The 17177-nt window shown below is 46.4% G+C and overlaps 3 long non-coding RNA genes across 9 annotated transcripts in view; 2 read left to right on the top strand and 1 right to left on the bottom strand.

Moving 5' to 3' along the window:
• The window catches only part of LOC109306615, a 28749-nt gene extending 11637 nt beyond the window's left edge, over positions 1–17112 (bottom strand). For 3 of the 7 annotated variants that reach the window (XR_002100057.1, XR_002100052.1, XR_002100056.1), the window contains exons 1-2: positions 14718–17112; positions 13434–13542 (exon numbers count right to left, since the gene is read on the bottom strand). This is a non-coding gene — a long non-coding RNA (uncharacterized LOC109306615). Of the gene's footprint in view, positions 1–1263; positions 1278–9979; positions 10018–11112; positions 11143–13430; positions 13543–14717 lie in introns of those variants that run through there. The other 4 variants (XR_002100055.1, XR_002100053.1, XR_002100054.1 and 1 more) reach the window with 4 other exon arrangements.
• Positions 643–7715, top strand: LOC109306618. Its single transcript, XR_002100060.1, has 3 exons — positions 643–891; positions 5322–5328; positions 7650–7715. It is a non-coding gene; the product is annotated as an uncharacterized LOC109306618 (long non-coding RNA).
• Positions 11892–12500, top strand: LOC109306619. Its single transcript, XR_002100061.1, has 2 exons — positions 11892–12159; positions 12427–12500. It is a non-coding gene; the product is annotated as an uncharacterized LOC109306619 (long non-coding RNA).
• Positions 17113–17177: the final 65 nt, after the last annotated feature.

The raw sequence follows: 17177 nt of genomic DNA, 5'->3' as shown, positions 1-17177 counted from the left end.
GAGGGCATGTGCCCCTCAGACCTGTGCATGGCAGGTTGGGCTGCAGCCAGGGCTGCGTGGAGCTCTTTTTGGTGGAGGCTGGGCTCAGAGAGGGTGCTGGTGGCACTGGGAGGATGCTGTATCCACCCCAAATTTCACCACCACTGTGCCACCACTGCCAGCAGTCCAATGCAGCCCCGGGTTTTCCTGGTGCGTGGGTGGAGGTGAGGCGTTGAGCCAGGGCCGCACTGAGTGGCTGGAACTGGTGGCGCTGGGAGCATAGCACTGGCAAAATTTGGGGTGGATGCAGCATCCTCCCAGTGCTGCCGGCACCCACTCCGAGCCCAGCCTCTGCCGAGAAGAGCCCCACGCGGCCCTGGCTGCAGCCGCCCCATCCCACACAGATCTAAGGGCCACATGTCTCACCGCTGCCCTCCTAGGGTGCAAGCAGCAGTGACAGCCATCCTCCATCATGAGCTGTGGCTTCGCCCCTCCATCCTGCCTGGGCAGCACCTGCCTTTGCCTCCTCCCTCACCACAGGCGGCATTGATCTGCACCCCCGCCATGCCCCTTCCCCTGGACTTAACCAGCTGGAGGTAGCTATATCAGAAATCGGATTGGTATCAGCCAATATGCCTCCTTAAATATCAGCTATTGATATCAGCCCCAAAAATCTCTAGTGGTGCACCCCTAATATAAATTCATAACTTTAAAAAAATATTTTAAAGGTATCATTTAGTTATTAATATTGTCCCAAATTTCATTAAGCTTTTTATAAAAATAAGAGTATCTTACTCTCAGAAAGAGTAACTAATTTCCTTTTTCTCTAAAAGCTGTAAAATGATCAGCAATTAATAAAAAAGCAGAGGTTCCTGGGAAAGTCCGTCAAAAGCCAGAACAACACTGTATGTTGTATTAGAATCTGATTGAGCATGTCAGTAATTCAGCTGAAATGTATTTTATTATAGCCAAAAGCCAACAACAACTATACAGTTACTTTAAGCAAATACTCTAAAACACTTACCAAAAATGTCTTGCGTTCAAAAACTTGCCTAACTTAATTCCAACCAATAAAAGGTGGTCCAATAAAAGTTACCACACCCAAAAAATCTTTGCCTCTTGCATGCCTTCTTGATCATCACAGCTAGAACACCACTATAAACAAAGGAGTGCTCAACGTTTTTGCCTGGTGAGACTGATGGGCAATCTGTTCTTTGTCTGTGTTTGATGGGTCTCCTAGAGACCTCCCATCTCTTTCACATAGGCAAGCAAGTTTCCTTTAGTCATTGTTCACCCACCTTTTCTCTTACATTAGCATATCACGCTTCCTCCTGTTAACAGTAGCATTTTGATTGTCTGGCTAGCTGCCTCTCAAGTTATGGAATCCTGAAACTGTCCTACTTGAACCTGATATGATAAAATATCCCACCACCTATTTACAGGTTCACAGAAGTTTAGGGCTGAAAGGGACCTTGTTGCACTACATTTCTTAATTCCTATATGTTTATTTTTTTAAATGTTACAGTAATCAAATATTCAAACAAGTTAAGAGTTATGATGCTATGTGATTGCCAGTTTAATGTTACATGCAGTTCCAACCTAAAAAAAACAAACCCTGTTTTTCTAAATCAAATTTGCTCAGTGTATAAGGAAAACGGTGGAAGGAATCCCAGACCTATACAGTTATCCTGACTTTAAAAGCCAAACTGACCTCTCACCTACTTATACATCACTACAGGTGTTAAAAGAAGATATTTTTACAGAATCACCTTTCAGGTCTTGTTTTGTTCAATCATTTCCCCCAAGTCCCCCCTCCCTGTGTTTTTCCTTTTTGGTCCCAATCCTTCAATCCAACTATTTATGCCTGTGTATGTATATGCTTGAGAGAGAGTGGGGAGTGGGGCACAGAGACAGAGAGACAAAGGTCCCAAGTCCTAAAATTGTAACTTATCAGCGTGAAGCTCATCTGTGTTTGTATAATACACAGTGCAATCAATGGACTAATGTGGCCTACCCCCCGCTATCTATATAAAGACTCATTTCCTTTGTTTGGTTCACCCTAGCCAAGCTAATGAAGTCATACTACGAGATTTATTAGCTGCTTTAAAGGTAAGACCACCTTAACTTTGGTGTATATATGCAAGACTACAGTTTCACACCCTACTTCTGCAAATGATTATGCACATGTTTAGCCTCATGGACAAGTAGTCTTACTGAGTTTAACAGATGGCTCATTTGTCTAAAACTACGCACACACACAAACTGATGCATGACTAAGGCCTTAGAATACAGACCATATCTGTATCTGTATGGTTTTTTCAGGCTGTATCTTTTCAGGATAAGAACTAAGTCTTCCTGTACATTTGTACAGCACCTACTGCAATAGAACTTCAGTCATTGTCACCTCTCCTCATCAAAGGACATGCAAATAATTAACACGGTAGTCACCTGTCATGAACATCTAGTATACAGTATACGTACAGTACTTTTATTTTTTGTGTATAAAGGTCATAATTCTGATACCCTGGCCTGTCTAAGGAAAGGGCTGGTTCCCAAAGTGAACTGAAATTACCTCCCTGCCCCCCGCCATAAGTTAACAAAAAAGGATAACAAAAAAGAAAGAAGAAACACCTTTCAACTGCAGTTTTTACTGCACCAAAACAACTTCATGTGTGCCTGTAACGTTTTTAGCCAAGACAGAGAGAACTATTTCTGCATTGTCCCGGGAATCACCATAATGAAGAATACTCACCGGCAGCTCAGAGCGCAGCACGCGAGGGGCGGAAAGAGCCCGCATGGTTCGTCAGCCGCCTCTTTATCCAGCTGCAGCCAGCTGGTGACATCAGCACTAAACGCCGGCCAGCGAGAATGAAAATGGCAATGCACGCTGCGGAGGCAGTGGAGGGTCAGGGAGGAGAGCTGCTGCCAACGCCGGCAGCAGAGAAGTAGTTCCCCACGGGATCCAGGGGTCGGAGCCAGCTGGAGCGAATGCAGGCAGAATGAGGAGGAGCACCTCAATGTCAATCCACACAGGACGGCGAGGGATCGACCGGAGCACCGTCTGGAGACATCAACAGGGTGATCTGGAGAGACAGAGTGGACTGCAGGTGGGAGTGCAGGGACGACAGGGTGCCAAGAAAGATATATCGGGGAGAAGAGAACCCTGGGAGAACCCCAGAGGGGTTGCTGTCGGGGCGGATACTGCCACCGGCTCCAGATGGGTCGTTGAGTAGGCGAGAGGACAGACGTAGAAGCGACAGGAGGAAGACAACCTGTTACCCTTAGAGACCCGGGAAGGGTAGAAGGGAAGCCAGAGGGGCAGGTTGCCCAGTGATTTTTGTTAAGGCATTTTTTTAGTCATTTTCCCCGGCTATGGGGTACAGGAGGGGAAGTGGGTCCCTGAGTAGCGAGGCCAAGTCAGAGCCCCAGAGGATTGGTCTTGCCCGTAGGTTTGTTTTTTTTTCTTTCTTTCCTCAAGGGAGGGGTGACGGCTAGGCATGCTGGGGATACGAGGTTCCCGTTGTGGGTGCCCGCTCTTCAGGAGGAGGAGGCCACTGGATGGACATCGCTCCACAGGAGGCGTGAGGCCGGGGTGTAGGGGTGGTGGAGCCCCATGAGTAATCGCCGGGTGAGCCATGGGCCAACGAGCACACCCAAAGGACAATCCCGCACACTGAGGTCGAACAAGTCATGGCTCACGAGCACGGGGTTGAAGACTCAGGTGGAGGACATCAGCTCAGGCGAGGACGCAAACCCGTGAGGCGCTTGACACCAATCACTCGAGCGAAAGCTGCCTGAGAACAACTGTTCAAGGCCGGGCGGTTACACACATAGAATTATGTTGTCTGAAATATAACTGCCCCATAGCTTCTGCAGATATAAACTGCTCCTTGTGATGCCTACTATAGCACTCTTCTATGTCAAAATGGTGAAATATGCCCCTAGAATTTAATGAGAATATTTACATATTATATTAGTCCACGAACAATACAGCACTGTAGCTTTACATAATAGTTCAGAAAGTTTTAACCTCTACAAGTTAAAAGAAATATCCGTAAGAATGGTTCTTAAATAGCCATTCCTGTGCCCCTAGGTCTAACATAGCCTCTTCTAGGTTCTATGCAATGTTCTATGGATGGCACGCAAGGCCATTTTGCTCAGCACACCACCACCAGACTGGGCTTTAAGCAGCTGCTGCCAGCCATGGATCCCAGGCTGCTCTCAGCAGGTGGCTGGGACGCTGCAAGCCCTGCTGCAAGCAGACTGGGCTCTGTGGGCCAGCTTCATCTGGGAGGCTGCAAACAGCTGCTCCAGGCTCTAGCATGTTGGCACTCCGGCACCTTCCAAGGTAGACATTGTGGGTTTTTTGGCACTCCGGCCACAAAATGTTGCCTACCCCTGTTCTAGGCAAACAGGTGGATTGCAGTATTTCTATCATTACATACTCCACCCAGGTTCACAGATTTTTATGTCATGTGTAACAGTACAATTTTCAATCTGCATATCCTGTAAATACAGAACATTATGTAACCAGCCCATTTTTCAAAGGTTCATGGGAATGTGGCATTAAGAGTTCTTTGCTTCAATGTCACAAGTTACTTAAAGAGGAAAATGTGATTCCAGAGATCACATCCACTATTTCTTCCTGGGAAGAAGTCTGGGCAGGGTGGCACACTGGAGACTACAACTGGTTCAGTGAGGCATAAGCTTTCTTTCTTGGGATGCAATGAAGGGACTCGCAGAAAGCAAGGATTCTAAATACAAGGTTATTTAAATAACGAATGACAGACTAAGGTAAAATGAAAGCTCAATAAGGATAAGCAAGGCAATTAGCTCATTGAAGGACAAAGGGTTATACAAGCAAATGCAGGTAATGGGATAAGAATTCATTCAAGATATCTATCTTTTGCTACAGTGGTCCCCCAATATGAATCAATACTATCATTTATCACGTAACAATACTAGCTATTTCTACTTAATTCACAGACTTTTATGATTTAATTTTCCAAACACTACAGTTAGCTAGACAGACAAGGTTCTTTGGGTAAATCTGATATCTTTTATTAGATCAATTCAAATAGTTGGAAAAATTCTTCTTTGCAAGCTTTCAGATACAAATACCCTTTTTCAGGCTGAGGAAGCATCTGCAATCGGTCTACATTCTTCCTGGATGGAATGAAGCCAGAGTAAAAAAGCCAGAGGCTGGTAGGCATACAAAAAAGCCAGTCAGGGAAGGTGTAAATTCAAGATTCAGAGGGTGAGAGACAGGTTGGAGTGGGGGTGGGGTGGGGGAGGAGAATGAATGTAGCTGGTTAATACTGGAGAGGTACCTAGGGAGTCAGGTGTTAGGTACGTTATTATGTGTCATAAATTCAAGGTCTATATTTAGTCCATTTTCATTTATCTTCAACAATGCTACCTCCCATGTCTAGGGACCTTAGGTCCTTTGTCTCATTTCTTAGACAAGCCTTTGCTTGAAGAAGGTAGTGTTGTGGTTATGTTGTTGCTTGAATCTAAAAAGGTTGAGAAACACAGTACTAATTAATGGCTGACTATGAAACATCTATGAAACACCATGAGACTCTTCAGTGAGGTTAAACACAAGTGGAAGCTTGGGGAGATGACCAGGGAGGAGTATAAGAATACTGCAAGGATGAAATCAGAAAGGCCAAAGCACAATTGGAGTTGCAGTTAGCAAGGGACGCAAAGGGTAACAAGAAGGGTTTCTACAAGTATGTTAGCAACAAGAGGAAGGTCAGATAAAGTGTGGGTCCCTTACTGAGTGAAGGAGGCAACCTAGTGCCAGATGATGTCAAAAAGGCTGAAGTACTCAATGTCTTTTTTACCTCAATCTTCACAGGCAAGCTCAGCTATCAGACTACTGAGCTGGGCAGCACAGTTTAGGGAGAAGGTGAGCAGCCCACAGTGGCAAAAGAACAGGTTAGGGACTATTTAGAAAACCTGGATGTGTACAAGTCCGCGGGAATGGATGCCATGCACCCGAGGGTGCTGAGGGAGTTGGCTAATGTGACTGCGGAGTTGCTGACCATTATCCTTGAAAACTTATGGTGATCGGGGAGGTCCTGGACGATTGGAAAAGGGCAAATATAGTGCCCATCACTAAGAAAGGGAAGGAGGATAAAGGGAACTACAGACTCCTCAGCCTCACCTCAGTCCCCGGAAAAATCATGGAGCAGATCCTCAAGGAACCCATTTCTAAGCACTTGGAGAAGAAAGCCATCAGGAACAGTCAGCATGGCTTCATCAAGGGCAAGTCATGCCTGACCAACCTGATTTCCTTCAGTGATGAGATAACTGGCTCTGTGGATGTAGAGAAAGCAGTGGACATGAGATATCTTGACTTCTGCAAAAACTTTTGATATAATGTCCCACTGCATTCTTGCAAGCAAGCTGAGGGTGTATAGGTTGGATGAATGGACTACAAGGTGCACAGAAAGCTGTCTGGGTTGTCAAGCTCAGTGGGGAGTGATCAATGGCTTGATGTCTACTTGGCAACTGGTAGCAAGTGGAGTGCCCCAAGGGTTGGTCCTGGGGCCAGTTTTGTTCAATAACTTCATTAACTAGCTGGAAGATGGGATGGATTGCACCCTCAGCAAGGTCATGGATGATACCATGCTAGGGGTTGGAGCAGATATGCTGGGGGGTAGAGCTAGGATTCAGAGTAACCTAGACAGACTGGAGGGCAGGGCCAAAAAAAAAAATCTCATCAGGTTCCATAAGAAGTGTAAAGTCCTAGTACACTTTATGACTTATGACGAAACAATCCCAGGCACCGCTACAGGCTTGGGACCAACTGGCTAAGCAGCAGCTCTGCAAAAAAGGACCTGGGGGTTACCATGGACAATAAGCTGAATATGTGCCAACCATGTGCCCTAGTTGCCAAGACTAACAGCATATTGGGCTGAATCAGTCAGAGTGTTGCCAACAGATTGAAGGAAGTAATTTTCCCCTTACTATTCTGTACTACTGAGGCCACATCCAGAGTACTGTATTCAGTTTTGGGCACCCCACTACAGAAGGGATGTGAACAAACTGGAGTCTAGTGGAGGGTAACGAAAATGGTCAAGGGGCTGGACTACATGATTTCTGAGGAGAGGCTGAGGGAACTGGGCTTATTTAGTCTGCAGAAGAGAAGACTGAGGGGAAACTGATAGCCGCCTTCAACTAACTGAAGGGGGGTTCCAAAGATATTGGAGCTAGACCAGGGGTGGGCAAAATGCGGCCTGGGGGCTGGATGTGGCCCACCAAACCATTCTATCCAGCCTGCGGAACCCCTAAAAAGTTTAGAAAATTATATTAATCTGCCTTGGGCTGCCTGCCATGTGGCCCTCAATGGCTTGCCGAAACTTAGTAAGTGGTCCTCTTCCCAAAATAATTGCCCACTCCTGAGCTAGACTGTTCTCCATAGTAATAGATAACAGTACAAGGAACAATGGTCTCAAGTTGCAGCAAGGGAGGTTTAGGCTGTACATTAGGAAAAACTCTCTCTCTAGGAGGGTGGTGAAGCACTGAAATGGGTTATCTACACACTCCCCTGGTATAACGCGCCACTACGGTGAGTAGCTGCTAAAAATAACCATGTGCCACACATACAGCACAGTAAAGTTGCCATAATGACACATGTAGATGTGCCCTGTATGTTGCATTAGAATTTGATTGAGCGTGTCAGTAATTCAGCTAAAATGTCTTTATTAAATCCAAAAGCCAATAGCGGAGCTACAATTACTTTAAACAAATGATCTAAATATTGACGAAGAACATTGCATACCAGATCCAGTGGTGCAATGGGTTAGCATGTAGTACTTATAAGGCAGTACCAGGGAAGTGATGCCAAGGTTGTGAGTTCAAGCCTTACTTAAGAGCATCTGATTCTTCAGTTGGGACCTGAATGACTAAAGCAAGCATGTGTATACCCTTGGCTCCCGTGGAGTGGCAAGGAACCAGCAGCAGTAATAAGGTAAGCTAGGCAGGGAGGAAGGACCCAGCTGTAGGGAATTGGGAAGGGGTTTTCCTCCCATCCCTATTTAGCTGAGGGGCAAGCAGGAGTCCAAACTCTACACATCAGTGTCATTGACTTTGGACAGTCTTAATGGGGGTGGTGACTCAGAGTACAGCCAGGGACCCTGCTGCAATGCTGCCTCCTACCTGGGGCTCCTCTGAGGCCTCCACCCAGAGAGCCTTTAGGTGGGTTGTCAACCTGGGTTGCCTGTGGGGGCTGGGAATCCCCTCACCCGTCCTACCTGCACCCTGCTTGAGGCCTCGGAGGGGCAGGTGAGGGAACTCTGAGCAGGTGAGCAGGCTGCAGGGGATCAAGGCCACAGAGGATGAGACTGGTGGTTACTTTCAGTCTCTGCAGGACAAGACACCTGACAGAGAAGCAGCAAGGGAATGCCCTGAAGCAGATGCAGGAGCGGAGGATGGTCACCTCCTGGGCCAGACCTCTCGCTACGGAGACAGCTTCCCCTGGTGCAGTTGGGGAACAAATACGAGGCCCTGGCTGCACTAGAGAGTGTGGTGGAGGAGCCTACAACCATCAACAAGCAAGCTGAGGGCCAGCCAGGTAACTGGAGGAAGAGACACTGCATCATCATAGTGGGCAACGCCCTGCTGAGGGGGACCTATCTGTCGCTAGGATCCCATGGTGCAAGAGGTTTGCTGCCTGCCTGGAGTCAGGATCAGGGATGTCACAGTGAAGATTCCTGACCTCATCCGGCCCTCTAATGACTATCCCATGGTCCTCATCAATGTAGGAACAAATGATGCAGCCAGGAGTAATCCAGACCATATCATGAGTGACTACAGGGCTCTGGGGGCCAGGCTTAGGAAGACAGGGGTGCAGGTGGTCTTCTCATCAATCCTCCTGGTCAGTGGTCACAGTAGGCATCACATCACCTGTCAGAAAAGTCAACCAATGGCTCCAGAGTTGGTGCCGTCGTGCAGGTTTTGGCTTCCTGGCTTACAATCCACATTTCCATGTAAGGGACTTCCTGGGATGCAATGGGCTTCATTTGTCTGCAAAGGTAATTGTCTCTTTTCTTACAGGTTGGTTGATCTCCTACGTTGGGCTTTAAACTAGGTTTGACGGGGGACGGGGAGGCAGGAGATGGAGAGAGCCTGGGACCTACAAACTACAAGACGTACAACAGTATATCCCAGGTAAGTACTAAGGGGCCCACTGGGCATCAGAATGAGGGGCCACCAAAGGCACCATTCGGAGGGCTCAAGTGCCTCTATACTAATGCTAGGAACATGGGGAACAAGCAGGAAGAACTCACACTCCTGCCTGCAGACAATAACTTCTGGGCAGTATGTATTGAGGGCTATAGGTTGTACAGACAGAACAGAGTAGAGGGGGGGTTGCTCCCTATGTGAAGGAGGAGTATACATCTACTCTAATCAAAATGGGATCAGAGGAGAAAGTTAAGACATTGTGGCTTAGGATACATGGAGGATGGAAGTCAAGGGGAAAGGGACTTGGTGATGGGGGTCTGCTATAGACCACCACATCAAGAGGGAAAGCTAGACTTGGAATTCTTGAGGCAGCTCTCAGAGGTCATACAGTCTAGGGACATGGTTGTCATAGGGGACCTAAACTACCCTGACATCTGCTGGGAAGAGCAGTCAGCCAAATCCAACTGTTCACCTAACGCAGGAAGGAGGAATGCCTTACTGGACTTGGTGTTGGCTACGGGGGATGCCCTAGTAGGGAAGCTACAGATTGGTGGTCACCTTGGGGACAGTGACCACCAATCAACTGAATTCATCATACAGCGTAGAGTGGGTAGGATAACTAGGGTGGAAATGCATGACTTTAGGAAGGCTAACTTCAGTGTGCTCAGGAGTTTATTCAGTGATGCACTGCAGGATAAGAGTACTGGTGACATGGGACTCCAGGAAGGGTGGTCGTTCCTAAAGGAAGTGATCCTTTGGTCACAGAGGGAGATGATCCCAATACAAGGGAAAGGGGAGAAAGGGGCCAAAAAACTTCCTTGGCTAAACAGAGAAATCCAGAAGAGCCTAAGAGCAAAAAAACAAAAACAGAGGCATATAGGCAGTGAAAGCAGGAGGAAGCTACCAAGGAAGAGTATATCTACTTGGCCTGCACTTGCAGGGAGGCAGTTAGAAAGGCCAAAGCAACTACAGAGCTGAGGCTGGCAACACAAATTAAAGACAACAAAAAGTCTTTTTTTTTAAGTATGTATGGAGTAAAAGGAAGGTGCAGGGCAGCATAGACCCCTACTGAAGAAATAGGAGCAATTAGTAACAGACAGGGGGAACAAGGCTGAGCTATTCAATGAGTTTTTTGCCACAGTGTTCTTTAACAAGGGTCAAGATAAGTCTCCTAACATTTAGATGGGCATCAGAGGGATACCAGCCTACCGTCAACGCTAACATGGTGCAGAGTCACTTGGATGAACTGGATGTGTTTAAGTTAGCAGGCCTGGATGAACTGCATCCGTAAGTACTGAAGGCATTTGCCAGTGTCACAGCAGAACCACTGGCATAGCTGTTTGAGCACTCGTGACACTCGTGTCAGGTCCCAGAGGACTGGAAAAGGACCAATATGGTCCCTATTTTCAAGAAGGAGAGGAAGGAGGATCCAAGTCATTATAGGCCAGTCAGTCTCACCTCCATCCTTGGAAAAGTCTTTGAAAAGATTAAGGATCACATTTGTGGGAGCCCAGTGGGAAAAATAATACAGCAGGGCAACCAGCATTGATTCGTAGCAGGTAAATCATGCCTGACTAATCTGGTTTAATTTTATGACCAGGTCACAACATGCTTAGATGCAGAAATAGAGGTGGATGTTGTTTTCTTGAATTTTAGGAAGACCTTTGATACAGTATCTCATCCCATTCTCTTAAATAAATTAAGAGGCTGTGACTTAGATGTTTACATGGTCTGGTGGGTGGCAAAGTGGCTTGTGGGTCACACCCAGAGAGTGGTAGTAGACGGGTCAGTATCGACCTGGAAGGATCTGGGTAGTGGGGTCCCACCGGGCTCAGTCCTCAGACCCGTACTCTTCAATGTCTTCCTCAGAGACTTAGATGTGGGCATGAAGTGTACTCTGTCCAAATTTGCAGATGATACTAAATTGTGGGGTGAAATTAACACTCTGGAGGGTAATGACTGCAGGCAGACCTGGACAGGTTGGAAAAGTGGGCTGAACACAACAGGACGCAGTACAAGGACAAATGCAGAGTACTGCACCTAGGATGTAAAAATATCCAGCGCGCCAACTGGCTAGGAAATGACCCTCTCAGGTGCACAGAAGCGGAAAGGGATCTCGGAGTCATAGTGGACTCCAAGATGAGCATGAGTCGTCAGTGTGATGAAATCGTCAAAGCTAACGACACTTTATCACGCATTAGCAGATGCATGACAACTAGAACCAAGAAGGTGATACTTCCCCTCTATGCGACATTAGTCAGACCACAGTTGGAGTACTGCATCCAGTTTTGGGCGCCATACTTTAAGGATATGGACAGCCTTGAGAGGGTCCAGAGGAGGGCCACTTGTACGGTTAAGGATTTACAAGCTAAGCCCTATGAGAAGAGACTAAGGGACCTGGACCTCTGCAGCCTCCACAAGAGAAGGCTGAGAGGTGATCTTGTGGCCACCTACAAATTCATTAGGGAGGTGCAGCAAGGACCTGGAGATTCTCTGTTCACCAGGATCCCTCTTGGGGTAACAAGGAACAATTGTCACAGACTGACAGACAGCAGATTTAGGCTAGACATCAGGAATAATTTCTTCATGGTAAGGCTGGCCAAAATTTGGGATGGGCTTCCAAGGGAGGTGGTGCTCTCCCCTACCTTGGGAGTCTTTAAGAGAAGGCTGGATAGGCATCTGGCTGGGGTCATCTGACCCCAGCACTCTTTCCTGCCTAGGCAGGGGTTCGGACTCAATGATCTGTTGAGGTCCCTTTCAACCCTAGCATCTATGAATCTATTAATCTATGAATCTTGTGTTTGAAAGCTTATCTTAATTCCAACCACACAGTTGGTCCAATAAAAGTTACCACATCCAAAAAATCCTTGCCTTTTGCATACTTCCTGGATCATCACAGCTAGAACACCACTCTAAACAAAGAGTGCTCAACCTTCTTGTCTGGTGGGATGGATGGGCAGTGCCCAGTCCATATGCAAGCAGTACGCAGTCAGTGGTTCCAATCTGGGGCCCAAGGAGTGCATGGCAGGGCCCCATCCAGCTGTGCAGAGGGGAGTAGGGCACAGCCTGGCCCTGATCCAGCATGAAAAGGGATTTTTGACCAGCCCCAATCAAAGCCCATGGAGGGAGGAAAGGTAGGGGCATGACAAGAACCTAATCCATAGGCAATGAGGGGGGGCAGGGTGTTCCTCACCAGAGGAAAGAGTTTAGACAGGTGAGAAACCACCAAATTTCCCAACTGTGGGGAGCCCAAAGGGGCAAATATCATAGCTCCACAGGCTACAATTGGCCCATGAACCAGAGGTTGAGCACCCGTGCTCTAACACTATCACCAAAATGCTATAACAATATTTATTATGCTTGCAAGCATTGAATCAAAACACTTACAGCTGGGCTAGCAGGGAGACTCTAGCTGTCCCATTCTGGCTGACTCCCAAGGAAGCTTACTAGCAAAGAAGCCACCTCTTCCCCTCCAACCCAGATCTCTCCTAAAGTCATCTTCAGAACTAGCCCTTAATTCCACACACATCTAGCTTGTCATTTCCCATACATATAACTTTAATTCCAGCCTGCCTGCAAGTCGCTGCTTTGGTGACACACACATGCACATGGCCTGCATGCACGCAGGCAGGATCGTGGGAGTAGCACCAATACCTGGATGCAGGTAAGTGTACAATCAGTAGGAGTTGGAGGTCCAGGACTTGGGGACTGTGTGTGTGTTGGCAAGGCGGATGGATACCTGCTAGATACGGGGAAGGTAGCCGGGCACCAAGGCTGCATCAGGGCAGGGGGGACGGGAGGGGTAAGCGCCTGCCCATTCAGCAAGAGGAGGCATTGAGGGGAGCTGCATAGCTGGGCTGGTGGCACTTGGGCTCGTGTCATACTTGTATGGGCAAAGCAACTGGGAGATGCTGCTGGGGGGTGGGCCAGAGGGACCGTCACCAGGCTGCCTGGTGAGGCATGGAAGACCTAGACCAGGGCAGGGGCTTCCCCTCCCCTCCTCCCTGTGCCGGGGCTAGACTCTCTCTGCTGCCATCCACATGAACAGCAGGACTTCGGCCCCAATGGGACAGGGGCAGCTCGGGGCTCCCTTTAGCAGGGCTGAGGGAAAGCAGGTTGGGACTGGCCACTGACCTTCATAAATAGATCCTGGTACAAAAAAAGTTGAGAACCACTGTCCTAGACCTCCCATCTCTTTAAAGGGTATTTATTTCCTTACCATTTCCTTTTTCTTGCCATTTCCTTTTCCTTGCCATTTCCACCTTTTCTCTTACATTAGCATATCACTTCATCCTGCCAACTGAAGCATTCTGATTGCCTGTCTGACTGCCTCTCTCAAGTCATGGATTCCTGATACTGTCCTGCTTGAACCTGATATGATAAAATATCCCACTACCTATTACATTACATTTCTTAATTCCTATATGTTTAATTTTTTTTAAAGTTACAGTAATCAAATATTCAAATAAGTTAAGAGCTATGATGCTATGTGATTGCCAGGTCAAGGTTAAGTGCAGTTTCAGTAAAAATAAAACCCTTCTTTCTCTAAATCAAATTTGCTTAGTGTATAGGGAACAGGTGGAAGAAATGGGGTGGGTTTTTTCATCGCAGACCTACACACTACTCCTGAATTTAAAAGCCAAACTGACCTCTTGCCTATTTATACATCATGAGAGGTGATAAAAGAAGATATTCTTACAGAATCATTTTTCGGATCTTGTTCTGTTAAATCACTTCCCCAAAGTCCCCCCTCCCTGTGTTTTTCCTTTTTGGTCCAAATCCTCCAACCAAGAGAGAAAGAGAAAGGTCCTAAGGCCTAAAATTGTAATTTATCAGCATGAAGCTCATCTGTGTTTGTACAACAGCCAGTGCAATCAGTGGGCTAGTGTGGCCTACAAACATTACCAAAATAAAACTAACCTATAAAAACTCCAATATCCCATGCTGTATCTATTAAGACTCATTTCCTTTGTTTGGTTTACTCTAGCTAAGCAAATGAAGTCATAATACTAGATTTATTAGCTGTTTTAAAGGTAAGACCTGTCTTAGCTTTGTTATATATTTGCAAAACTACAGTTTCACACCCCACTTCTGCAAATGATTATGTATATGTTTAGCCTCATGCACTAATAGTCTAAGGAGTTTAACAGACAGCTCATTTGTCTAAAACTATGCCCACACACAGACAGGCCTTAGAATACAAATAGAGCTTTTTCAGACTGTATCTTTTTAGGATAAGAACTAACAAACAGGCCACAGTGACAAATGCAGTTGCGTCGACATAAACAGGAATTTTCATTTTGTCTACACACACCTTAAGTCTTCATTTGCATTTGTACAGCATCTGCTACAATAGAACTTTAGTCAGGATTGTCACATCTCATCAAAGGACATACAAATAATTAACACAGTAATCAACCATCATGGTTATCTAGTATACAGAATAAGTATGTAGCAGGGCACTGGGATGTGCCTGATCCTTTAGGAGAGCAAGCAGCCTGAGAGGCTGCTTTTCAGGGGCAAAGGGGAGCTAATGAGGGACTCACCTGACTGGAAGAGGGCTCAGACTGAAGCTACATTAGCCCAGAGTCTGCACCAGTCAGTTAGTTAGTTTCTCCCCAGCCACTGCATAGTGCGGAACTCTTGGCTGCACGGTCCCTGAAGAGACCTGGATTTTGGCTGAACTACTCTACAGATCTGGAAACAGAGGCAAGTTCCTTGGACTGAGGAAGACTGGGTTTACAGACAAGTGGTCTTTATGTTACACCTCTAAAGACTGAGGTGTCTGCCAGACAGTGGTGATGTTTCTTATTTATGTTTAGCCTTGAACCCTGTGGATGCAGACTCAAGGCTTGTTTAGAAAGCCAGTATCCCAGGAGCCCTCACACTGAGGGTGGGGCACAGTGAGGGGTCCCAGTACTGAAAAAAAAGGCTGAGACCCAGATTAGGAGGTCCAAGAGTCCCAGAGCCACTTGTGTGCAGGGCTGGGGGTGGGGAAGGGGGTCTGAGAGCTCAAGGTGGCAGAGTATATAAGGAGGAAAATCAAAGGGAAAACATCTCTGAGGCTTAGGGCGTGGTGTAGGGGAGGAAAAGGAGCCACACAGTTTGCCCTTAAGGCTACAGGTGCCAAGGAGAACCTACCAAGGTTGGATGTCTGGATAGAGGTCAATGGGGCCTCAGACCCAGTGGAAACTTATTGGATTCAGGCTCACTACAAGGCCTGCTGACAGCCTCCCTGAATCAACCTGTAATATTAAGAGCAAGGCACGGCTGGTGAACAATGAAGAAAGAGTGACATTAGAGTTGGAACCAGGCAGAAGCAGCAAGACCACCAGCGGGTGTCATGAAGCCCCTGTGGCTGTGAGCCTGTCACAAAGTACTTTTATTTTTGACTTTGAAGGAAAATATAAAGTAGTAATAAAATTATGATCGCATAATTTGTGATTCCATGACTTATTATTTAAAATTGGTTTAATGGACCACCTATAGTACACTGCAGCCCCAACATTTTTACTTGGCAGGCCAGACTGTCAGTTACCAGTACGTTCATGGGCTGAATCCAGAAGGTGTTCCTGCTCTGGCATGTGGGTGGGCACCATCTGGCCAGGTGGGGGACAAACTGGCCTCAACACAGCACTGATTGGGAAAGGCACTTGACCCATCCTTGTGAAAAGGGAAAGAGGGCTGGCTAGGTGACCCTGTGGGGAGGGAAAGAGTGCATGGCCTGGCCCAACCCAGCCCTGCAGGAAGGGAGGGGGACATGGCCCAGCCCTGATCCAGAAGTGGGGGAACACAGCCCAGGCCCACAGGGGAAAGAGGCATAGCTTGGCTCAGACCAACTACACAGGTATTGGGGTCTGGGGATTTGGCAGGGGAAAGTGGTGGGGAGGCTGTATTCATGGCCACCACTTGCCTGCTGCCAATTCCCAAAACCCACGGGGAGCCCCACAGGCCAGACGTGATGGCTCCATGGGGCTGCATTTGGCCCAGGGCATGGAAATTGAGCACCCCTTGTCTAGTAGATGCATAATATGTCAATTTATATTTGCTTACACAGATAATTAATACAACATAAATATCAATGAAATGTTAGTTAAAATCTCAAAAAATTAAAAATACCTGTCACCATTTTCATTTTTACACTCTCAGCCTTGTATGGATAGCCATTTTAATAATATAACATTAGATATCATTTTCAAAAGATCCTTCCTGTTTGAAAATATGGATAAGTGGAGCAGTTGTAAATTCTTTACAAGTTGCAGCACTGAAAGAAGAAGGAAAAAAAGGTTAATTTCTCAATTAGTGAATTATTTAACATTTTGGACTCTAATAATATCCATGGTTAGTTCTGCAGACAATATGTTTAGAAATCCTTTCCAAGAGTTACAACAGTTCTATGTTCAATACAAATCACCATTTGCAAAGATATTAACAGAGTCAACAAGCAGTCGTTAAAGCAACTTTGAAAATAGCACAAGAAAAGTACCTTCAGCTGGGAAGTGGGGTTTGATGCTTTTCCACCACAAATCATACTAGCCTACCTTCAAAAAGGCCAAAAGGTTCCCAAATAGTTATGACTTTTATTCCCTACCAGTCTTTACTAGACCCAAACTAGCAGCTTAAAAGTCAAAACTTTTAATTCTATTTTTAATCTTTCTTGTTTCCCCAAGAAAAGCGATTTTAAGGATTCAATCCAATTGACACTAAAATGAATGGGAGTCTTTTCACTGACTTTTCAGAGTACTGAATCAAGCCCAAAGCATTCATAGGGGACAATTTCCTCTTTGGAACCCCACCCACCCACTCCACAAGAGAAATCATCTATCAATGAAGATACCACATAGGAACGTAAAAGCAGAGACTGGCCAAACAAAAGCAAAATACCCAAACTCCATCAATCGCTGTTAAAACAGAAACATGTTTCTAAATATGTAAATCGGGAAGTAGTCATAAACTACTATGAGACCGTTTCAGACTGGACATAAGGAAGAATTTCTTTACTGTCC

The sequence above is a fragment of the Crocodylus porosus genome, unplaced genomic scaffold (assembly GCF_001723895.1).
Source record: "Crocodylus porosus isolate Cpor-Errol unplaced genomic scaffold, CroPor_comp1, whole genome shotgun sequence".
NCBI classification, from domain to species: domain Eukaryota; kingdom Metazoa; phylum Chordata; order Crocodylia; family Crocodylidae; genus Crocodylus; species Crocodylus porosus.
Note: the sequence above shows the minus strand (reverse complement) of the source record. Positions and strands in the feature narration are given on the sequence as shown.